General features: G+C 39.5%; 1 protein-coding gene across 1 annotated transcript in view; it reads left to right on the top strand.

The window, feature by feature from the left end:
• ULK4 (unc-51 like kinase 4) overlaps nt 1-24,262 on the top strand; it is a 487,906-nt gene that overhangs the window by 338,178 nt on the left and 125,466 nt on the right. The window lies entirely within an intron of this gene.

Raw genomic sequence — 24,262 nt, forward strand, 5'->3', positions numbered from 1 at the left:
ATGGGTGTGAGGTTAAAAAAAAAAATCCATAAATGAATTCCAAGAAGGAAGAAGAAATCCACTGTGGGGATCAATTATCTTTCAGAAAGATATATTAGAGTTACTTGGCATGCAGGATTCCCCTAAAATGCAGAAGCGCAGGCAGACTGCTGTCTCCATAGAAATAGAATGAAATAAGTGAAATTACCCAAGAGACTGCACAAGAGTACAAAGTATGTGAAAAGAACCTAATGGAGATTTGGAGTTTGGAGCAAATCAATCTCATTATCTGTTTGACTTGCATCTCCCTGATAATTAGCAATGTAGAGCATCTTTTCACGTGCCTATTGGCCATCTGTATGTCTTTGGAGAAATTGTATATTTAGGTCTTCTGCCCATTTTTTGCTTGGGTTGTGTTTTGTTATTGAGTTGTGTGAGCTCTTTATATATTTTGGAAATACAAATGGGACTCCAGTGAACAGAGGGAAGGCTAACCCAAATCATGCTATCTTTATGGATGTATAACAGATTCGGAACATTCTCATTAAATGTAACTGATGCAATATGTGATCTGTAGGATAATACTTACATCAATAGCATATAAGATTTAAACAATAAAAATAGCTCAAAGCAGATGAAGAATCTATTTCTGGTAAACTTCTAGGATTCTCTTTTTCACATATGTCTCTTATGGATGGATTTTGGCGTTTGCCACATTCTTAGATTTGCTTTCTTTTAACAGTTGAATTTATTCCAATTAGATTTATTCTTAAACTTATCTTTAGTCTTAATTTTATTGTCTTATTGTGTATTTTCTTTCTAAATGTTTTCCTAAATTAGACGTAGGGTTTAATGCAAAGCAAAGGAACCTTTATCAGGATGAAGAGAAGCACTCTACCATGGTAAAGAATAAAATGCACAGAAAAATATAACTATGAACTTTTTCTGTCAAATACAGAGTGTAGAACTCTATAAATGGAGAAGAACCAGAATATACAGGGTAAAGTATTTTTAAAACACAGTAGTATTGAGAGATGTAATCTATCTCTTGGAGAAGGCAATGGCACCCCACTCCACTACTCTTGCCTGGAAAATCCCATGGACGGAGGAGCCTGGTGGGCTGCAGTCCACGGGGTCGCTAAGAGTCGGACACAACTGGGCAACTTCACTTTCACACATTGGAGAAGGAGATGGCAAGCCACTCCAGTGTTCTTGCCTGGAGAATCCCAGGGACGAGGGGAGCCTGGTGGGCTGCCATCTATGGGGTCGCACAGAGTCAAACATGACTGAAGCGACTTAGCAGCAGCAGCAGCAACCCATCTCTCTCATTGCTTGATGAATCAAGCAGATAAAAATGATAATGTATATCAGGGGTTGATAGATGAGGCAGTGTGGGCTAATCTTTTTGTAAGTCAAGTTCTACTGAATACAGCCACACAAACAGTTCATTTATGAGTTGTCTGCAGCTGCTTTTGCATCTCACCGGTAGAGCTGAGGAGTTACAACCTGGACTCTGTAGCTCATGAGCCTGTGATGTTTACTGTCTGACTCTTTACAGAAAAAGTTAACTGACCCCTGGGGGACTTCCCTGGTGGCTCAGATGGTAAAGCGTCAGTCTACAATGCGGGAGACCTGGGTTTGATCCCTGGGTCGGGAAGAATCCTTGGAGAAGGAAATGGCAACCCACTCCAGTACTCTTGCCTAGAAAATCCCACAGACGGAAGAGCCTGGCATCCATGGGGTCACAAAGAATCGGACACGACCGAGCGACTTCACTTTCACTTTCATAGAGGATATGAAAACTTTAATAAGATTAATAGAAACATATCTGTCTCTCTATCCTGAAAATTGAGACGGTACCTCCTTTTCGAATTTCTGGAAACACTTCACCATGCATTAGGTTAAAAGAATATCAGTAAATATCAGAGGAATATCAATGAGTAGGAATTGTATACACAACATATTTTAACCATAAGACACACTAGAAGGAAAAATGAGAACAATTAAGAGTACACTGTTAACAAATATTCTCAATGAACACAAAGATCTTATGATTGTATCTCTCTGGATCCCACCAAAAGACAAAAAACACATAGTGATTTAAGTAGGAGAATTTCAGTATAAAGACTCATTAAACAGTAATTGGAGAGTAAATGAAAGATTTACAAAGAACCTTATAAGTTGTTCAAAAACTGAGGGAGAGTACCCAAGGAAGGACAGACTTGAAGGGTCAAGAAGCAGCAGTTAGAACTGGACATGGAACAACAGACTGGTTCCAAATTGGGAAGGGAGTACGTCAAGGCTGTGTATTGTCACCCTGTTTATTTAACTCATATGCAGAGTACATTATGCAAAATGCCAGGCTGGATGAAGCACAAGCTGGAATCTAGATTGCTAGGAGAAATATCAATAACCTCAGATATGCAGATGACACCACCCTTATGGCAGAAAGCGAAGAGGAACTAAAAAGCCTCCTGATGAAAGTGAAAGAGGAGAGTGAAAAATTTGGCTTTAAAATCAACATTCAAAAAACTAAGATCATGGCATCTGGTCCCATCACTTCATGGCAAATAGATGGGAAAACAATGGAAACAGTGAGAGACTTCATATTTTGGGGCTCCAAAATCACTGCAGGTGGTGACTGCAGCCATGTAATTAAAACACACTTGCTCCTTAGAAGGAAAGCTATGACCAACCTAGACAGTATATTAAAAAACAGAGACATTACTTGGTCAACAAAGGTCTGTCTGGTCAAAGCTATGGTTTTTTCCAGTAGTCATGTATGGTTGTGAGAGTTGGACTGTGAAAAAAGCTGAGCACGGAAGAATTGATGCCTTTGAACTGTGGTGTTGGAGAAGACTCTTGAGAGTCCCTTGAACTGCAAGGAGATCCAACTAGTCCATCCTAAAGGAAATCAGTCCTGAATATTCATTGGAAGGACTGATGCTGAAGCTGAAACTCCAATACTTTGGCCACCTGATACGAAGAACTGACTCACTGGAAAAAACCCTGATGCTGGGAAAGATTGATGACAGAAGGAGAAGGGGATGACAGAGGATGAGATGGTTGGATGGCATCACCGACTCGATGGACATGAGTGTGAGCAAGCTCTGGGAGTTGGTGATGGACAGGGAGGTGCTGCAGTTCATGGGGTTGCAAAGAGCTGGACATGACTGAGTGACTAAACTGACTGGCCTCTCCCCACAGGCTGTGGATCAGACCTCATTGGAGATGGTGTGACTACAGCCCCCAGGAGAGTGAACAGATCTGCTGGGTTGCCCCAGCCAGAGCTGGTTAACAGTCCCTGGGCAAGCAGGAAGCAACCCTTCACAGTGCAGGTGCATCGTAGCCAGTGGGTAACACACAGAGGGAGCAGGGTTCTGATGGTGGTGGGAGGCCTGGAGGGTGTGTAGGGAGGATCACAGGAGACAAACCCAGAGAAGAGGACAGACAGGGGAAGTGGGGATGCCAGTGCCCTGGAAAGCCTGCAGTGCATGATATCCCTGGGGATGGGGGGTGCAGGGAAACAGTGGATTTGTGATCACAGGCCAGGCTAGGACGGGGCCACAGAGGGGCCCATACTGTGGGCCCACGGAGAGGTCAGATCACTGTCAGATGCCGTCACATTTCACACTTCTGGCCAGCAGTACAGCTGCCAGAAAAAAAACAGGAGAGCCCCTTGTTGTTGTTGTTGTTGTTGTTGTTGATTTGTTTTTTGAGATTAAAAAAAATTTTTTTTAATTGGAGGATAATTGCTTTACAGTGTTGTGCCGGTTTCTGCCATACAGCCACATGAATCAGTCATAAGTATACATACATCCTCTCTCACTGAGCCTCCGTTCTTCCCTCCCCAGTCACAGCCCTCGGTCCTCACAGAGCACCAAGCCGAGCTCCCTGTTTCATACAGCGACTCCCCCGTAGCTATCTGTTTTACACATGGCGGTGTATATGTTTCAGTGCCACTGTCTCAGTTCTTCCCACCGTTTCCTTCCCCCAACTTTGCCCACTATTCCATTCTCTACGTCTGTGTCTCTGCTTCTGCCCTGCAAATAGATTCATTGGTACCATTTTTTTTAGATTCCATGTATATGCCTTAATATATAATATTTGTTTTTCTCTCTCTTACTTCACTCTTTGTAAGAGGTCTTAGGTTCATGCACCTCAGTTCAACTGACTCAAATTCATTCCTTTTTATGGTGGAGTAATATTCCATCGTATATATGTATACATATATATATACATATACATATACATATATGTGTGTATATATATGTACCACGACTTCTTTATCCATTCAACTGTGAATGGACATCTAGGTCGTTTCCATGTCCTGGCTGTTGTAAATAGTGCTGCAATGACCACTGGGGTACAGTTATGGTTTTCTTAGGGCATATTCCTAGTAGTGGGATTGCTGGGTTATATGGTCATTTTATTCCTACTTTTTGAGAGATCTCCATACTGCTCAATATCAGAAAAACAAACAACTATATCAAAAAATGGGCAAAGACCTAAACAGACATTTCTCCAAAGAAGACATACCAGATGGCCAACAAACAGATGAAAATACACTCAGCATCTCTCATTATTAGGGAACTGCAAGTCACAACTCATACCACTCAGCATGGCCATTATCTGAAAAGCTGTAAACAGTAAATGCTGGAGAGGATGAAGAGGAAAGGGGACCCTCTTGTGCAGTTGGTGGGAGTGTAAATGGATGCAGTTCCTTCTTGCTGCAATGTGTCCTCTGAGGTATTTTCGCCAGCCTTTGGAACTCTGAATCTCATTACTAGTAACTTAATCACACTTGAAGTGAAGTCGCTCAGTCGTGTCCGACTCTTTGCGACCCCATGGGCTGTAGCCTACCAGGCTCCTCTGTCCATGGGATTTTCCAGGCAATAGTCCTGGAGTGGATTGCCATTTCCTTCCCCAGGGGATCTTCCCAACCCAGGGATCGAACCTGGGTCTCCCGCATTGTAGACAGACGCTTTACCGTCTGAGCCACCAGGAATACCACACTTAGGTTCTAGTACATTGGCCAAACATTTACCCAAGGTATGTGAACTCTGTTGTATACATACATATTTATCACTGAAGTCATTAGCTTTAAAAATAGCCTGCGGGACACATTCAATTTATCTTCTCTGGAAAAGATAATACACATTTATATCTATGTATAACATAAACAAAAACAGACATAAAGCTATTGGGGGCCTCAACTGAAGCACGTACAGACCAAAGATAAATTTTACAGTGGTTGTTAAAAAATGTAGTAAGTTACAGAATGAGATGTTGGAATTGCTTTCCCACAGGGAAAAATAAGCAGACTTTCAGTTTTCACTGGACTTGGGTAATTGTAGAGGTATTTTGCCTAAAGGAAGGAGAATGAACTTGTTAGCTTTTGAGGTTCTTTTCAGATAGGGTCCTGTGAACGTAAGCATACTTATCCTTCAGGGAATATGAAACCTGTCAAACCATACTTATACTATACCCTATGGAATCATAATGAACTCTGAGAATAAGACAGTGATTTTAAGTCTGTCTTGAGTATGAACTGGTTAGAGAATATGATGACTCTAGACTCTCTTCCCAGAAAAATGCGTAGGCTTACCTATATTCTAAGTTCTCTGCATAATGCACAATTTCAAGGGGATCTTTGGACCCTCAGTTGGTAACTATAGTGTAAGATATGGCCAATCAGAGATGTAACAATTTGACTGTGTCTCCTGAAAAAAAAGTAACTGTTTGACCTGAATTTTTTTGAAAAAATAGAAAGCCAGACTGTACTTCCAGGGTGAATTTTGTAAATAGGTAATTAAGTGCTATTTAAAAATATATGCTACAGGTTCCTTTTCCCTATACTAACATAGGTATTTTCAAATTTATAAGAGATAACTGGTCTTAAATTTTTCTTTATTATATGCCACAGTTGCCAGTCGTCAGCCTGGCTTATCCTTTTCATATTAGCCATGCCTTTCTCATGCACTGCAACACTGACTGCCGCTTGGGTAGGATTCTAATCCTCATCTAATATCTCCACTATAGAGCTCCTAAAATATTTGCTGGATAAATTTTTTTTTAGTGAAATGTCTGGCAGTTCTTCTTGTAAACTTGTAGCCTCCTGACAAAAAATTTTTGAATTACAGAGATCCAGCATATACTCTGCAGTTGATAATATACAGGATCCTCAACATCCCTTCATAAGCATCCTGCATGAGATCAGGGAGCCGCCATTGCATGCACAAACATGCCAGTTTATCACACAGTGTTGTTGTTGCTGTTCACTTGCTAAGTCATACCCAACTCTTTGCGACCCTGTGGACTGCAGCATGCCAGGCTTCCCTGTCCTTCACTATTTCCTGGAATTTGCTCAAACTCGTGTCCATTGAATCAGTGATGCCATCCAACCATCTCATCCTCTGTCGTCCTCTTCCCTTGCCCTCAATCTTTCCCAGCATCAGGGTCTTTTCCTATGAGATGGCCAAAGCATTAGAGCTTCAGCTTCAACATCAGCCCTTCCAATGAATATTCAGGGTTGATTTCCTTTAGGATTGACTGGTTTGATCTCCTTGCTGTCCAGGGGACTTTCAAAAGTCTTCTCCAATACCACAATTTGAAAGCATCAGTTCTTTGGTGCTCAGCCTTCTTTAAGGTCCAGCTCCCACATTCATACATGATTACTGGAAAAACCATAGCTTTGACTATACAGACCTTTGTTGGCAAAGTGATGTCTCTGCTTTTTAGTATGCAGATGTTTGTCATAGCTTTTCTTCCAAAGAGCAAGTATCTTTTAATTTCATGGCTACAGTCATCGTCTGCGGCGATTTTGGAGCCCAAGAAAATAAAATCTGTCACTGCTTCCACTTTTTCCTTATCTTTCGTTAAGTGATGGGACTGCATGCTATGATATAGTTTTTTGAATGTTGAATCAGTGCAGTGTAGAAAATATTGTGCTATATACTTCTAAGTTCCAGGGGCCTGTGGAGGGAATAACTAACTATATAATTTGGGGCAAGGAAGAAGAGCAAAATTTACCCTCTTAATCATTTTAAGTGTATAGTTCACTGGTATTAAATACATTCATAATGTTGTGCAGTCATAACCACCTCTGTAATTCTTCTCATCTTTTAAAATTAAATTCTACCTACTAAATAATAACTGTCCAATCCCCACTCCTCACAGCCCTTATCAACCACCATTCTATTTTCTGTCTCTGATTTTGACTATTTTAATCACCTCATATAAGTAGAGTCATATAACATTTGTCAATTTATGAATGGCTTATTTCTTTTGTCATAATATCCTTGAGGTTCATCAGTATTATCATACGTCAGAATTTCCTCCCTTTTTAAGGTTGAATAATATTCTGTTGTATTCTGTTGTATGTCTAGGCCACATTTTGCTTATTCATCTGTTGCTGGACACACTTGGGTGGCTTTCCAGTTTTAGCTATTGTGAATAACGCTACTGTGAACATGGATGTACAAATATCTTTTGGAGACTCTGCACCAACTTTTTTGACTATAGTCAAAAATGAAATTACTAGATCCTATGGTTATTCTAATCAAGTTCTTTGCCCAGTTTTTAATTACGTTGTTTTTTTGTTGTTGAGTATAAGAAATTCCCTGTATATTCTGCATGTTAATCCATTATCAAACATGTTATGAAAATACTTTATGACATTCTGTGGATTGCCTTTTTACTCTGCTGATACTGTCTTTTGATGGACGGTTTTAAAAACTTTTCATAAATTTTCATGATTTGCCCAATTTCTCATTTGTTGCCTGTACGTTTTGTGTCATATCCAAGAAGTCATTGCCAAATCTGGTATCATGAATTTTTTCCCTATGTTTCTTCCGAGAATTTTACAGTTTTAGGTCTTACATTTAGGTGTTTCATTAACTTTGAGTTTATATTTGTGTGTGGTGTTAGATAACGGTCCAACTTCATTCTTTTGACTGTGCATATCCAGTTTTCTCAGAACCATTTGTTGAAAAGATGGTTTTTTCCCATTAAATGGTCTTCATACTCTTGTTAAAAATTATTTAACTATATATAATTAACCCCCATATATGTAGTTAAATAATTTTTAACAAAGGTATGAAGACCATTTAATGGGAAAAAACAATCTTTTCAACAAATGGGGGCTTATTCGGAGAAGGCAATGGCACCTCACTCCAGGACTCTTGCCTGGAAAATCCCATGGATGGAGGAGCCTGGTGGGCTGCAGTCCATGGGGTCACTGGGAGTCGGATACAACTGAGTGACTTCACTTTCACTTTTCACTTTCATGCATTGGAGAAGGAAATGGCAACCCACTCCAGTGTTCTTGCCTGGAGAATCCCAGGGACGGCGGAGTCTGGTGGGCTGTGGTCTATGGGGTCGTACAGAGTTGGACACGACTGAAACGACTTAGCAGCAGCAGCATGGGGGTTTATTTCTGGAATCTCTCTTTTGTTGGTCTGTATGTCAGTCTTCATGCTGTTACCACATGTGTTTGATCATTGTGGAGTAAATTTCAAAATCTAGAAGTCTAGCTGTGTTCTCCCTTTTCAAGATTGTTTGGCTGTTTTGGGTCATTTGAAGTTACATATGGATTTTTGGATGGGGTTTTCTATTTCTGCAAAAAACTTTATTGGGATTTTGAGAAGGATTGCATCAAATCTGTAGATTGCTTTGGGTAATATTGCTGTGTATTATTTTGATTTTTTTCATATACCTAATCATCCTTGCGTTCCAGGAGTAAAGCCCACTTGTTCATGGCATTTGATACTTTTAATATGGTGATGAGTTTGGTTTTCCAAAATTTTGTTGAAGAGTTTTGCATCAGGGGTCATCAGGGTTATTCATCTGTAGTTCTATTTTCTATAATGTCTTTTTCTGGATTTAGAATCAGGATAATGCTGGACTCATGGAATATGTTAGATGTTCCCTTCTCTTCAAATTTTGGGAAAAGTTTGAGAAGAATTAGTATTAGTTCTTTTTAAAATGTTTGACATAATTCATTAGTGAAACCCTGAAGTGTTTGGGGCACTAAGATCCTGCAAGCTGCAGGGTGTGGCCAAAAATATAAATAAATAAAAGGAAAAATAGACTTTAAAAATCACATTATCTCAGTTGGCATCTGGCATGCGCAGCTGAATTGGTGTTTGAGGTGTAGCGGAGGACCCTGGTAACTCAGGCAGTAATGAATCTGCCTGCAGTGCGGGCAAGCCAGGTTCAATCCCTGAGTCAGGAAGATCCCCTGGAGGAGGGAATGGCAACCCACTCCATTATTCTTGCCTGGATAAATCCCATGGACATAGGAGCTTGGTGGGCTATCTTCCATGGGTCGCAGAGTCAGACACGATTGAGCAACTAACACTTTGACTTTGTGTAGCCAGGGAGCCGGCTTTGTTTGTCTGCCTCCCTTCCGCCTGGAGTTTCTCGGCTCTCTGCTGTGGTCTGCAGACACTTAATACTGATTCAGCCTCCTTGCTAGTTACAGTTCTGTTTACATTTTCTGCTTCTTCATGATTCAGTCTTGGAAGATTTTGTGTTTCTGGGAATTTTTTCAGGAGAATTGTTTTTGTAGAAATTGTTTACTTTGTTCTAAAATGTTCATGGAATACAAAGAATCTTAGTATAGCCAAGGCAACTATGGAAGAAAATTAAGTTGAAGGGTTTAACACTACCTCATGTCAAGATGTACATGAAGTTATTATAATCAAAATGGTGATGTATTGGTAGAAAGATACTTTTGAGCTTTGTGGATATGTTTCTTATCTTGATTACTATACGTTGTAAATATGTACAGTTTTTTTTTGCCTGCCAATTATGCTTGGAAAAAATAAAGTCCCTTTGAAGTTACTCTATTATTATCATTTCTTCCAGAATGAATTCTGGTAGTCACTGGTCTTCTTCATTTTAGGCTTCCTTCCCAGTCAGACTCATTAAGAGTAGAGTTATTTGCACTGTATGAGGCTGCTGTTTCTTTTTTCTGTGCTAATGGCTTGCTATAGTTACCTTGACTGCTCTGGGTCCCCAAATTCCCATATTATGGTGATACTGGATGTATCACAAATCTAGACACCGGGCCTGTCGAGGGTTTGGCACAGGTTCTGTTGCTGCTGTTTTCAGTAGAGCAGCTTCATGTATTCGTGGAAGCCCCAAGGCTGGAACAGCTATTTCAGCTTCCTTTTGTGGACAGGGAACACCAGCCTCCACTTCACATTCTGGGCCTGACTTTTGTCCTAGCCCCAACATGGGCTCTGGCCCCAATTATAGTGGTGTTCCTAGTTGCTGCTTCTAAGAGCTTTTGAACCTCAAGCTTCTATGTGTTTGTTTCATTTGTGGCCCACAAAGATATTTCTCTGTATCTTAATTTTTTTTTCTTTCATTTTTTATGCAGTTGTTGGTGCAAAATTTGAAGTTACACACTGCCTTGACTAGAAGTCACTTGTCATTTCCCAGCTTCATTACCAGCACTTTCAAAATGCTTGGCCACCACAAGCTCTCAATAAATAATTGTGGCGTACATTGATAAGATATAACAAGTGCCAAAACCTAGTTATGAAACAAAATTGTAATACGAGCTGATTTATGTCATGATGTATGTATGTGTATATAAAAGACACCAAAAGAAGGGGTGGTAGGGTGATTTATACCAAAGATTTAACAGGGTATTTCTCGAAAGTTTTTTAATTAAAATTTTGGTTTAGGATGTGAGTCAAAAAACAGAAGGGTTTAGTGTAATGAGGTGGGACAATGATCCTTCCGAGGGGGCACAAAACAGCAGACGTTCAGCCTCGGCCTTGGAAGCATTCTCCACTCAAGAGTGTCCAGAAGGTGGCCTTGGAGGGAGCTGTCACACTGCACCAGTGGGGACCAAAGGGTCTTCTTGCTCTGCCCAGAGTGTAGGGTGTGAGGCATGGAAGCTCAACAAGGGAGCTGCTTGGTCTGGCTCTTTCCGCTCTCGAGATAGCTGACATTCTCCCCATCAGATGGAGAATTGTACCTGGAGTGTAATTTTAGCTTCAGAATCTTGAGCATTTTTCCTAGTACACTGTATCCTTTTTAGTAAACAGTGAGTTTTTTTTTTTTCCCTCCTAAATTTAGGATTTGAAATCCGAGTCAGATCTGGCAGGTAACTCCACGCTTCTTGGATGCTTCAGAAGCAGGTATCTCTCCATCCTCTCTTTCAGTGGCCAGCTCAGTAGGAAAACTTCATAAATATTCACCAGCTCTGCAACTCTTGAGTTTCTCACAGTAGCTGCTACAACAGGATTCACTCTTTAATTCTGCCAGTAAAGGTCAACGTACTGTTCTGTTCTGTGGAGACGATGAGCAATTTGGTTGGATTTCCTGTGGCAATAAATTGATCCTGTAGTGCTATAATAAACTGTATTTCAGTCTTCCAAAATAAGCAGCTAGGTATGTCTCAACAGAGCATAAAAGTTCGTTTTGAATTTTAAAATGTTGTTCTTCTACTTTGAGACTCCGTAAGTTACATGTCTTGGCACCTATGTTGCATCCGTGAATGATAAGAATAGTGATTTCTTTTAGGAAGAAGACAGGTGAAGTTTTTTTTTTTTTTTTGGATGTACAGAAAGGTTATTTCGGGGAGGGGGGCACGATTTGCTAATCAGTTAATTCTTTTTAAAGATATTGTTCCTTTTTTATTGCAGTACAGTTGATTTGCAGCATTGTATCAGCTTCAGGTGTACAGCACAGTGATTCATATATACGTATATATATTCCTTTTTCAGATTCTTTTCATCTATAGGTTGTTACAAAGTATTGAGGATAGTTCCCTGTGCTCTGCTGTAGGGCCTTGTTGTTTACCTATTTAGTACTATGTACATGTTAGTTCCAAATTCCTAATTTATCCCTCCCCCTGCCCTCTTTTCCCTTTGCTAACTGTAACTTTGCTTTCTATGTCTGTAGATCGATTTCTGGTTTGTAAATAAGGTCATTTGTATCTTTTTCTTAGATTCCACATATGAGCAACAACATGTGATCTTTGTCTTTCTCTGTCTGACTTACTTCACCTAGTAAGATAATCTCTGGGTCTATCTAGTTGGCTACGAATGGCGATATTTCATTCTTTTTTTAGAGTTGAGTAATAATCCATTCTTGATGCCCTTTTGAGTAGACATGTCACGTGCAGCAGCCCCTGGGCCTGCTCTCTAATTACTGTCAAAGAGCATGACTGCCTGGTCCCCCTTCCCAAGCAGGACATGTTGGGCAGACGGGCTCTAACATGTCCTTATACAGTGGCCCACCGCAGCCATTTGACACAATATGTAAAGGCACCTTTTTCATCCAGTTTGTTTGAAAGATTCACCAGGGAGTTGAAATGACCATTTGTCACCTACAAGTCAGTAGTTGGACCAGAGGAGTTCTTCTGGCCCTTTCCATCATTCTAAAATTCACTCGAGAGATGATGAAAAATACTTAGTATCCATAGCAGAAAAGGTAATATTTTTCCAAAAATATTTTCCAGGAATCTTTGTTGCATGCAGTTCCATGTTCCTACTTGTAAGGTATCACTTGGGCCAGGAAGTAATTGTATTCATATTTAGTTCAAAGTTAGAATTTTTTCTTACTTGAATCCTAACAATTTTAGACTTATTTTGGGGCCATGTCTACATGATCTGGTAAAATAGATTGACACTCATCAGCCTTGACTGATTTGAACTTGTTAGCATACTTCTTGGAGAAGGCAATGGCACCCCACTCCAGTACTCTTGCCTGGAAAATCCCATGGACAGAGGAGCCTGGTAGGCTGCAGTCCATGGGGTCGCTGGGAGTCGGACATGGCTGGGCGACTTCACTTTCACTTTTCACTTTCATGCATTGGAGAAGGAAATGGCAACCCACTCCAATGTTCTTGCCTGGAGAATCCCAGGGACGGGGAAGCCTAGTGGGCTGCCGTCTATGGGGTCGCACAGAGTCAGACACGACTGAAGCGACTTAGCAGCAGCATCAGCATACTTCTTAGGAATGTGTTCTGTTGCAGATTGTGTGCCTGTGTGTGTACCTTCCATTTGTTATTTTTATTTTCATTTTGATTGGATTCCCTAGGGTCATTAGTAGTCAGGTTTCCATAATTTCTGTCTATCCTTGGAACTGAACCATCTTCAGGAACAATAGTGGGACATCACCAAAGACTTGCCATGTAGAATTCACTTCCTATCATCATCTGTCATCAAGAGCATGCCTGTTGGACTATATGCTTTCAAGTGCAGTAGACAAACACTCATTTTACAGAGAAGTAAGTGTGAGTATAAACTGTTCGGTTGAGCTTTTCCTGTATTTCTTTTCTATCAGTGTGAATTGAAGGGTTAAGTTTTCAGCTCATAACTTTTTTTTAAAATAAGTGTGGTTTCACACATAATTAAAGATACACTTGAGGCAAAAATAGGAAACTCACATTTCATGTAAATGAAACCTCAAAGCTGTTTGGAATGTGGAGACCAAGATAATTACAAAATCCATCATGCAGAAACACTGCAAATACAGACAATTCAATGTGTTACCCAGTTATCAGTTTCTCTTCATTTATCACTGAGAGAAAAACAAATTGAATATTTGATAGCTAACCTCATTTTTCCTGTACTAGTAATTGTTTAAAAATCACGTTCAAAACACTTTGAGCATTAACACTGGGAAAATATAAAGCACCAAAATGTAAAATAATAATAAAATAAAATAATATGTTTTTTATGCTGGAACCTCACATACATGATGCCAAAAAGTGGGAATGAAAAATTAAAAAAATTATTTGATAATCTTGATTTATGGGCAGAAGGTGAAACATTGTTTCTAATGTGCCTGTGAGGGTGTTTCTGGAAGAGATTAGCATTTGAACAGTAAACTCAGTAAAGCAGAGTGTCCTTACTGATGCCAGTAGGCATCACTCAACTGTTTGATGTCCTGCAAAGAACAAAAAGGCAGAGGAAGGCACATTTGCTGTGCACTTGAGCTGGGATGTCCATCTGCTGCCATCATGCATTGGAACCCCTGGATCCTGGGTCTTCAGGCTCAGACTAGGGTTTGCACCGTTGCCTCCCCGGGATTTCAGGGCCTTTGGATTTGGATAAGAACTGTACCATCAGCTTTCCTGGGCTTCGAGCTCTTGGATGGCAAATCCATGGAACTCTTCAGCCTCTATAACTATGGGAGCCAGTCCTTCATAATAAATCTCTTTTTGCATAATTATGTATCTCCTGTTGGCTCTTTCTCTGGAGAATCCTGTCTAATATACTAGTTGAAAAGGCTGTAAATTTAAAATTTTAATACGTATTGCCACATTGCCATCCTAAAAGGTAGACTGCCGTTTCATTCTCACTAGAAGAAAGGCTACCCATTTCCGCACAGCCTTGCTGATACTGAGTTTTATGAAATTACATCATTTTGCTTTTCTTGTAGATGTCATTTTGTATGTCTTTGGTGTTTTGTATTTATTTAATTTTTAATGTAATTTAACATCTTTGGTGGGTGTGTTAGCCACTGGTGTATCTTTTTCTATAAATTCCTTTAGTGTATTCTTCGCTGATTTATTTTCTGTTTAGTTTACTCTTTTCTGTTGATTTTTAAGAATTCTTTGTCTAGTAAGATGCTTATTATTTTGTCATAACAAATATACCTTTTATTTCTGTATTTCTAATTTTTTTGGTACTTTAGCTCTACAGGTAGTTTTCATTTAGTAGTCACTTTTATCAGTTTTTCTTTATGAGTTTTGGATTTTATGTCATCTTTTAAAAGGTCTTCCCATTCCAAGGATATAAATGTATTCATCTGCATTCTCTTCTGGTACTTTCATGATTGATTATTTTCTACCTTTTGGTATTTGGTTTAGTCAGGATTATTGGAGAAGGAAATGGCACCCCACTCCAGTACTCTTGCCTGGAAAATCCCATGGACAGAGGAGCCTGGTAGGCTGCAGTCCATGGGGTCGCGAAGAGTCAGACACGACTGAGCAACTTCACTTTCACTTTTCACTTTAATGTATTGGAGAAGGAAATGGCAACCCACTCCAGTGTTCTTGCCTGGAGAATCTCAGGGATGGGGGAGCCTGGTGGGCTGCCGTCTATGGGGTCGCACAGAGTCAGACACGACTGAAGCGACTTAGCAGCAGCAGCAGCAGGATTATTATTTTGTTGTTAGGAGTAGGGTGGACATCCATGTGGTAGTATATTTGTAAAAGATTTCAAACATCACATACTATTAAGATTTTGTTTTTTAACCTTTGGCATATAATTGTTAGGTTAGTGGGGGTAGCACCTACATATATCCTATGAAAATACCATTTCTTTGAATACACTTGGTTCTGTTTGTTCTTTGAACCACAATCATTACATAATTGGGAGTAGTTTGTGTTAAGAGACAGTAGGAAAACATGTCCTGTGAAAAATAGCATCTCTTTGACCTAATTGGATATCTTCCTAATAAAACTAAAGGGGATGGAACCATACTGATTCTTTCATAGCACAGGAAAGAAGGCAAGTAGTAGCCGCCAAGCAGGAGAGCTGTTCTGATACGGCCAACCCCCCACCCACCCCGCCCAGGGATTGGCAGAAGAGCCTTCCTTTTTGCATTGTGTGATCCTCCAGAGAAACTAGCATTTTCAGTGTGAAGACAGCTTTTCTCCACTGATTCATCAGACAGAAACAGTCATGATCAAGACATTTGGGGGGGATGATGAAAACTCCATTTAAAGTCAAGAGGTGTTACGGATAACATAACTTGACGTGTGTGTGTGTGTGTGTGTGTGTGTGCACGCGCGTGCGTGTATGTACTTTATATCTACTTCAGTGTCATACTGGTTGCATTTTACTTTGTCAATGTTGGTCTTTAATGTCTAGGCTTCCTACAGTGTATGCTAGATTTTTAAACTGTGGAAACCGCTATTGCTCTGTCTTCCACGGGGCTAATAGCCTAGTGATACTGAACTCTGTATTAATAGATAATAGCAACAAAAAAGGAAATGGTTACATCTCTTAAAGGGAGAAACAGAACTGTATTAGCTGACTGATTCGACAGTCCATGTGAGGCTGTCTGGGGTGGCACAGTGGAAAAGAATGTGCCCGCCAGTGCAGCAGAAGCAGGAGACCCGGGTTAGGTCCCTGAGTCAGGAAGATCTCCTGGAGGAGGAAATGGCAACCGACTCCAGGATTCTTGCCTGGAAAAATTCTATGGACAAAGGAGCCTGGTGGAATACAGTCCATAGGGTCCCAAAAGAGTTGGACACAGTGAACACACATGCACATGAGGCTGTTTGGCAAGATACCTGGTATTTCCGTGATGCAGTTGGGTCATCTCTAAACACCCATTCATTTAATTGTGGTTGACCTGGCTTCATTGGTTTCCAGATGAAAGGCTTTGGGCAAGTTAGTAAGTCTCCATTTCCATGTAAAAAAAAAGGAGGAAATTTTAACACCTCATGGGGTTTTAGGAAAACTAAAGGAACAATGTGTGAAGAACTCTTGTCACATCACTTGGCACATAGTAACTGTCACCAACACTGTGTTCTTTTCTCTCTCTGTCATGTCCGTACTGGTGGTGGTCTTATCTTTATTACTCAGTAATGTATTAACATGCAGTGAGAAACCATCATGGCTACCACCTCCAAATGTAATTCCCAGGTGCCTTTAGAAATGAACTATATTTAAAAGATGAGCAGTAAACACTCTGAGTTTGTTTTATTCTTGCCACCCCCCCAAAAAAAGAAAATTTTTGATTTTATACAAATTCAGAAAGCCTGTCTGCACATGATTTCTGAAACAGAAAAATAATGTTGATATTTAGTAGTATGGCTATTTAGCCATGACTGTGATGCAGTGACGTTAACAGTTTTGATAACAATGTTTGGCTTTTTTGTTTTGTTTAATGCCTGCAAAATTATCCTGCCTACGGCTCCCAGAGGCCCTTCCCATACAGCATGTTCTGTAATCGTACCACTGATCTAATAAACATCTATCTCTTACTGTAATAAACTCTCTTTGTGAACAGCCTCATTAATGTGCTGAAATAATGGACCCCAGGGTATTTCCAGCAATTTCATTGTAGCTCTAAAATGAGCTGGCCTGATGGCACCGTCGGTGGGAAACATGCCACTTCAGCGCCAACGAGTGAGTCTCCTGCAGTGTCACAGATCACAGACGTGCAAGGGGCAGAGCCTCCCAGGACAGCTGCTTTAGGGGCAACAGAATCCTACAGCGTAATACTTCAGACCAACAGTCTCATTTTAATTCTGGATCAGTCTCTTTGAATAAATGAACCATTAGTTTGTGAAGCTGAGACTTTGCCGTGTGGAATTTATGCACATTGTCTGGATAATAAAGCCATAACTATGATTAACCAGTTTTATGCAGAGAATTTTCTTCTTCCAGTTGTAAAAATTGCCTGGTTTGGTAAGTTTTTACTGTTAGGGAGTGGTTTTTAAATTTTATTAGCTTGGTAATTTTACTATAAAATATCCATTCATTTATTGCAAATAAAATCCATTTTTAGAGATGAATGTATTATCGCCTATGCGTTTTCCTTGGGAGTATATTCTCTACCTCAAACCTCTACTGTTTAAATACAAGCTTTGCAGAAAGGGATTATTTTAGCATAAAGAGGACTCCAGGTATTTTTCAATATCCTGGATTCAGCAAACAGTCATTTTTGCAGAATTCTAAACTGTAATTCTATAAAACATTTTTTAAAATTCAGGTCTCTTTCTGCATTATTTGATGGTCGTAATAAATTATGACGGTCTGTTGCAGAAACTATTATATGCTACCTTAGTCCCTCTTACCTTCTCCACCCATTGTCATTTGTTATAGTGAGTCTTGTATTTGCCTTTTGCGAGTTAGTGAGGGTCATTACAGAGGGTACCCAGGAAACTGCCCCTCTTTAAAATTTTAGGGATATTTATCTTTCTCTTTCTGACTTACTTCACTTTGTATAAACAGTGTCTAGGTTCACCTGTGTCTGTACAGATGACCAGTTCCTTCATTTTTAGGGCTGAGCAATGTGTACTGCATCTTCTTTATCCATTCCTCGGCTGATGGACATTTAGGTGGCTTCCACGTCTTGACTGTTATAAATAGCGCTGCTATGAACATTGAGGTGCATGTATGTTTTCTGAAGTATGGTTTTTCTCAGTATATGCTCAGGATTAATGCATATATGTGAAATCTAGAAAAATGCACAGACGATCTTATTTGTAGAGCAGAAATAGAGATACAGATGTAGAGAACCGGTATGTGGATACCGGGAGGGAATGGGGGCGGTGAATTGGCAGACTGGAGTTGACACGTATACACCATTGATACTATGTATAAAATAAAATTGATGAGAATACACTATATAGCACAGGGCACTCTGCAACAAGTGCCCTGTGTGTGTCCACTTAACACATCACTACTAACGCCCCAAATTAGATGTAATTATTTTATATTGTTAGGTTAATTATGTTCCTATTATGGCTCGCAATTGTAATTATCTTTTACTTCTTGTCTGGCTATTCATTGTGAAAACTAATAAACATCTTCTACTGTTGTGATTATGTAACGATTATTCATTTTAATACCATTGCATCATGATCAGTCAACCAGAATATAATAGAATTCTATAACATGAAACTACAATTTAATAGAACCTGTAATCACTTTTTAAAATTCAGATGCATATTAGAATTATCTTGTAACTTTTCTGAAAAATATGAAATGCCCAGGTATTTTTTTTTCCCTCCAAATCTTCAGATGTGATTTAGTTTATGTTTTCCAATTTCTCTTTTTTCAGTTGTTCTTTCTCAAGCCTTTATCAAGTACAGTAAGCAAAAAACCTTTTGTGTACATATATATAAATAATATGTATAATATGTATATTTTAGAAAACTTATGAATTTTTGCTCAGCTAAAAAATTTATGACATTTTGGTTCCACTTGTTTAACTAAGTATGACTAGAATGCTAGATTTCTAATTTGTATTCACTCAAAATTGTGATATAATTCCATTTATTCTGGCATCTAGTATTACTGCTAAAGTCTAGAAGGCTTATTATTTTAGAATTTTTAAAAAAAATTTCAGTGAGGCTTGAAACTTCTAATCTAATTCTGAAAATACAAGAAATATGATGCTGTAAAACAACAACAAAATTAGCATGTGATACAGTATTAACTGAAGTACAGATTTTTCTTCAAATTTAATGAAATTTTATGCTAGTGTCCATTATTTGTTTTCATCTTTAAGATTCCACATTTCAGTTGGTTACATTGAGCAACTTTCAGTTCAGTTCAGTCGCGTCCAACTCTTTGCGACCCCATGAATCGCAGCACGCCAGGCCTCCCTGTCCCTCACCAACTCCTGGAGTTCACTCAGACTCACGTCTGTTTAGTTGGTGATGCCATCCAGCCATCTCATCCTCTGTCGTCCCCTTCTCCTCCTGCCCCCAATCCCTCCCAGCATCAGTCTTTTCCAATGAGTCAACTCTTCGCACAAGGTGCCCAAAGTACTGGAGTTTCAGCTTTAGCATCAGTCGTTCCAGTGAACACCCAGGGCTGATCTCGTTTAGGATGGACTGGTTGGATCTCCTTGCAGGCCAAGGGACTCTCAAGAGTCTTCTCCAACACCACAGTTCAAAAGCATCAATTCTTCAGCACTCAGCTTTCTTTAGAGTCTAACTCTTACATCCATACATGACCACTGGAAAAACCATAGCCTTGAGCAACTTTAGCATGCAACAAATTCTGATAAATTCTCTCTTCATTTTTATTCTGTTACACAGTATTTTCTACTTTTCCTTGTTATGGTTTCTTAGATACTCCCATCATTTAAAAGTAGACATTTAATTTCCAAATACATGGGGTTAAGTGTCTTTGATATTAATTGCTCATTTCAAAGCTTTCTTTGTAGTTACCCTCTGAGTTTTTTCAGTTTTCTAACTTTATTGAGGCTTTTAATGGCCAAGTCAAGGATCTCTCTTGGTAAATGTCACATTGCACTTGAAAATATGTGGGTTATTTTCAAATATTGTTTGATACTGATTTCTACATAATTCCACAGTGGTAAGAGAGCAGACTGTATAATTTCAATTCCTTTAGACTGTGAAATTTTTGCACCTTGTTTTATGTCCCTGGTTGTATTCCAGTGTCTCCTGGTTTATAATATATGAGAGTTTGAATAAAATTTGTATCCTACTGGGTGTGTAAAAATTGTATGCTGTGCTGTCCTTAGTTGCTCAGCTGTGTCTGACTCTTTGCAACCCCATGGACTATAGCCCGCCAGACTCCTCTCTCTACGGGGATTCTCCAGGCAAGAATACTGGAGTGAGTTGCCATGCCTGCCTCCAGGGGATCTTCCCAACCCAGGGATCGAACCCAGGTCTCCCGCATTGCATGTGGATTCTTTACCATCTGAGCCACCAGGCAAGCCTGTGAAAATTGTAGAAGTCTTAATAATGTTGAATTGGTTCATTGCTCTTCAGGTCTACTCTGTCCTTCTACTTTTCTGTCCATTACGTTTTGAGAGTTTGATACTGAAACTTCAAATAAAAATCTGAATTTATCTACTTAAAAAATAATTATATAGTGGAACTATGTGTAACTTTGTTCTGTGTTTACCAAGTCTCCCACAAATGTGTTATAATAATCTTTCAATAATTTAAAAAATCAAAAAGAAATATAATTTAGAAAAACAAAAATTCAGTCAAGGGTCAAGGATTGTAAAAATACTCTAGGAGACATTCAAAATGACAAAAGTTCAAAAAATAAAACCATAATTATAGAATATAAAAATCCAATAAAAAGACAAAACAGCACATTGAGCAAAGCTAAATGGATAATGAAGATGACGAAGTCAAGAAAACTTTTTTTTACAAAAGTCAAAGAGAAAAGGCAGATTGCCAATCAACATTCTAATCATTCTGATGGTGTATCATTCAGGAGTATTAATAGAAACCAGAAGATGATGGAGTGCTTTATAAAAGGTCTGAGAAATAATGATGAACTTTGAAGTATCTGTTAAACAATCATTTTCACACACACACACACACACACACGACATTGTTACCAGTAGACCTGCAACTTAAAAAACAGTTACTGATAAACTCAGTATACTGGATAAATCAGGATTTGGAGGAGAGTTAATCATGGTCAGCAAAAGAGTCCAAAATGCAGTACTTGGATGCAATCTCAAAAACGACAGAATGATCTCTGTTCGTTTCCAAGGCAAACCATTCAATATCACCATAATCCAAGTCTATGCCCCAACCAGTAATGCTGAAGAAGCTGAAGTTGAATGGTTCTATGAAGACCTACAAGACCTTGTAGAACTAACACCCAAAAAAGATGTCCTTTTCATTATAGGGGACTGGAATGCAAAAGTAGGAAGTCAAGAAACACCTGGAGTAACAGGCAAATTTGGCCTTGGAATGTGGAATGAAGCAGGGCAAAGACTAATAGAGTTTTGCCAAGAGAACACACTGGTCATAGCAAACACCCTCTTCCAACAGCACAAGAGAAGACTCTACACATGGACATCACCAGATGGTCAACACTGAAATCAGATTGATTATATTTGCAGCCAAAGATGGAGAAGCTCTATACTGTCAGCAAAAACAAGACCGGGAGCTGATTGTGGCTCAGATCATGAACTCCTTATTACCAAATTCAGACTTAAATTGAAGAAAGTAGGGAAAACCGCTAGACCATTTAGGTATGACGTAAATCAAATCCCTTATGCTTATACAGTGGAAGTGAGAAATAGATTTAAGGGCCTGGATCTGATAGAGTGCCTGATGAACTATGGAATGAGGTTCGTGATATTGTACAGGAGACAGGGCTCAAGACCATCCCGATGGAAAAGAAATGCAAAAAAGCAAAATGGCTGTCTGGGGAGGGCTTACAAATAGCTGTGAAAAGAAGAGAAGTGAAAAGCCAAGGAGAAAAGGAAAGATATAAGCATCTGAATGCAGAGTTCCAAAGAATAGCAAGAAGAGAGAAGAAAGCCTTCTTCAGCGATCAGTGCAAAGAAATAGAGGAAAACAGAATGGGAAAGACTAGAGATTTCTTCAAGAAAATTAGAGAGACCAAGGGAACATTTCATGCAAAGATGGGCTCGATAAAGGACGGAAATGGTATGGACCTAACAGAAGCAGAAGATATTAAGAAGAGGTGGCAAGAATACAAAGAAGAACTGTACAAAAAAGATCTTCACGACCTGAATAATCACAATGGTGTGATCACTCACTTAGAGCCAGACATCCTGGAATGTGAAGTCAAGTGGGCCTTAGAAAGCATGAACAAGGCTAGTGGAGGTGATGGAATTCCAGTTGAGCTATTTCAAATCCGGAAAGATGATGCTGTGAAAGTGCTGCACTCAATATGCCAGCAAATTTGGCAAACTCAGCAGTGGCCACAGGACTGGAAAAGGTCAGTTTTCATTCCAACCCCAAAGAAAGGCAATGCCAAAGAATGCTCAAACTACCGCACAGTTGCACTCATTTCACAAGCTGGTAAAGTAATGCTCAAAATTCTCCAAGCCAGGCTTCAGCAATACGTGAACCGAGAACTTCTGGCTGTTCAAGCTGGTTTTAGAAAAGGCAGAGGAACCAGAGATCAAATTGCCAACATCCGCTGGATCATCAAAAAAGCAAGAGAGTTCCAGAAAAACATCTATTTCTGGTTTATTGACTATGCCAAAGCCTTTGACTGTGTGGATCACAATACACTGTGGAAAATTCTGAAAGAGATGAGAATACCAGGCCACCTGACCTGCATCTTGAAAAACCTATATGCAGGTCAGGAAGCAACAGTTAGAACTGGACATGGAACAACAGACTGGTTCCAAATCGGAAAAGGAGTATGTCAAGGCTGTATATTGTCACCCTGCTTATTTAACTTATATGCAGAGTACATCATGAGAAACGCTTGGCTGGAAAAAACACAAGCTGGAATCAAGATTGCCGGGAGAAATATGAATAACCTCAGATATGCAGATGACACCACCCTTATGGGAGAAAGTGAAGAGGAACTAAAAAGCCTCTTGATGAAAGTGAAAGAGGAAAGTGAAAAAGTTGGCTTAAAGCTCAACATTCAGAAAACGAAGATCATGGCATCTGGTCCCATCACTTCATGGGAAATAGATGGGGAAACAGTGGAAACAGTGTCAGACTTTTATTTTTTGGGGCTCCAAAATCACTGCAGATGGTGACTGCAGCCATGAAATTAAAAGACACTCCTTGGAAGGAAAGTTATGACCAACCTAGATGGCATATTCAAAAGCAGTGACATTACTCTGACAACAAAGGTCTGTGTAGTCAAGGCTATGGTTTTTCCAGTGGTCATGTATGGATGTGAGAGTTGGACTGTGAAGAAAGCTGAGTGCCGAAGACTTGATGCTTTTGAACTGTGGTGTTGGAGAAGACTCTTGAGAGTCCCTCGGACTGCAAGGAGATCAGCCCTGGGATTTCTTTGGGAGGAATGATGCTAAAGCTGAAACTCCAGTACTTTGGCCACCTCATGCGAAGAGTTGACTCATTGGAAAAAACTCTGATGCTGAGAGGGATTGTGGCCAGGAGGAGAAGGGGACGACTGAGAATGAGATGGCTGGATGGCATTACTGACTCGATGGATACGAGTCTGAGTGAACTCTTGGAGTTGATGATGGACAGGGTGGCCTGGTGTGCTATGATTCATGGGGTCACAAAGAGTTGGACACGACTGAGCGACTGAACTGAACTGATGCCAGTACTACATTGACTGGATTATGGTATCTTTGCAGCAGAATTTGAAATTGGGAAATGTGAGCCTTCCAAATTTATTCTTCCTTTTTAAGATCATTTTGGCTATTAGTCTCTTGCATTTCTATATGCATTTTAGGATCAGCTTATCAAATTTCTGCACAAATAATCCAGCTGCAGCTCTGAATGCTTTTTATCTGCAGATCAGTTTGGGGCTTATTGACAACCTAGTAATATTAACTCTTCTGATCTTTGAACATGACATGTTTTGCTGTTTATGTACCTTCTTTAACGTTTTCCTAGAATGTTTCAACTTTCAAGTCATGTACTTCTTTTAACTTCAGTTTTAAATATTCTTTTTGATGCTATTGTAATGCAGTTGTTTTCTTTGTTTCCTTTTTACATTCTTCATTGCTAGTGTGCAGGCATAGACAATTGATTTTTGAATATTGATCTTGTATTCTGCCCCTTTGGTGAACTTGTTTATTTTTGATAGTTCTTTAGTCGATTCGCTAGTATTTTTCTGTATGTAAGAGTATGTCATCTGCAAATAGAGTTTTCCTTTCTAGGTGA

Source organism: Budorcas taxicolor, chromosome 1 (genome assembly GCF_023091745.1).
Source record: "Budorcas taxicolor isolate Tak-1 chromosome 1, Takin1.1, whole genome shotgun sequence".
In the NCBI taxonomy this organism is placed as follows: domain Eukaryota; kingdom Metazoa; phylum Chordata; class Mammalia; order Artiodactyla; family Bovidae; genus Budorcas; species Budorcas taxicolor.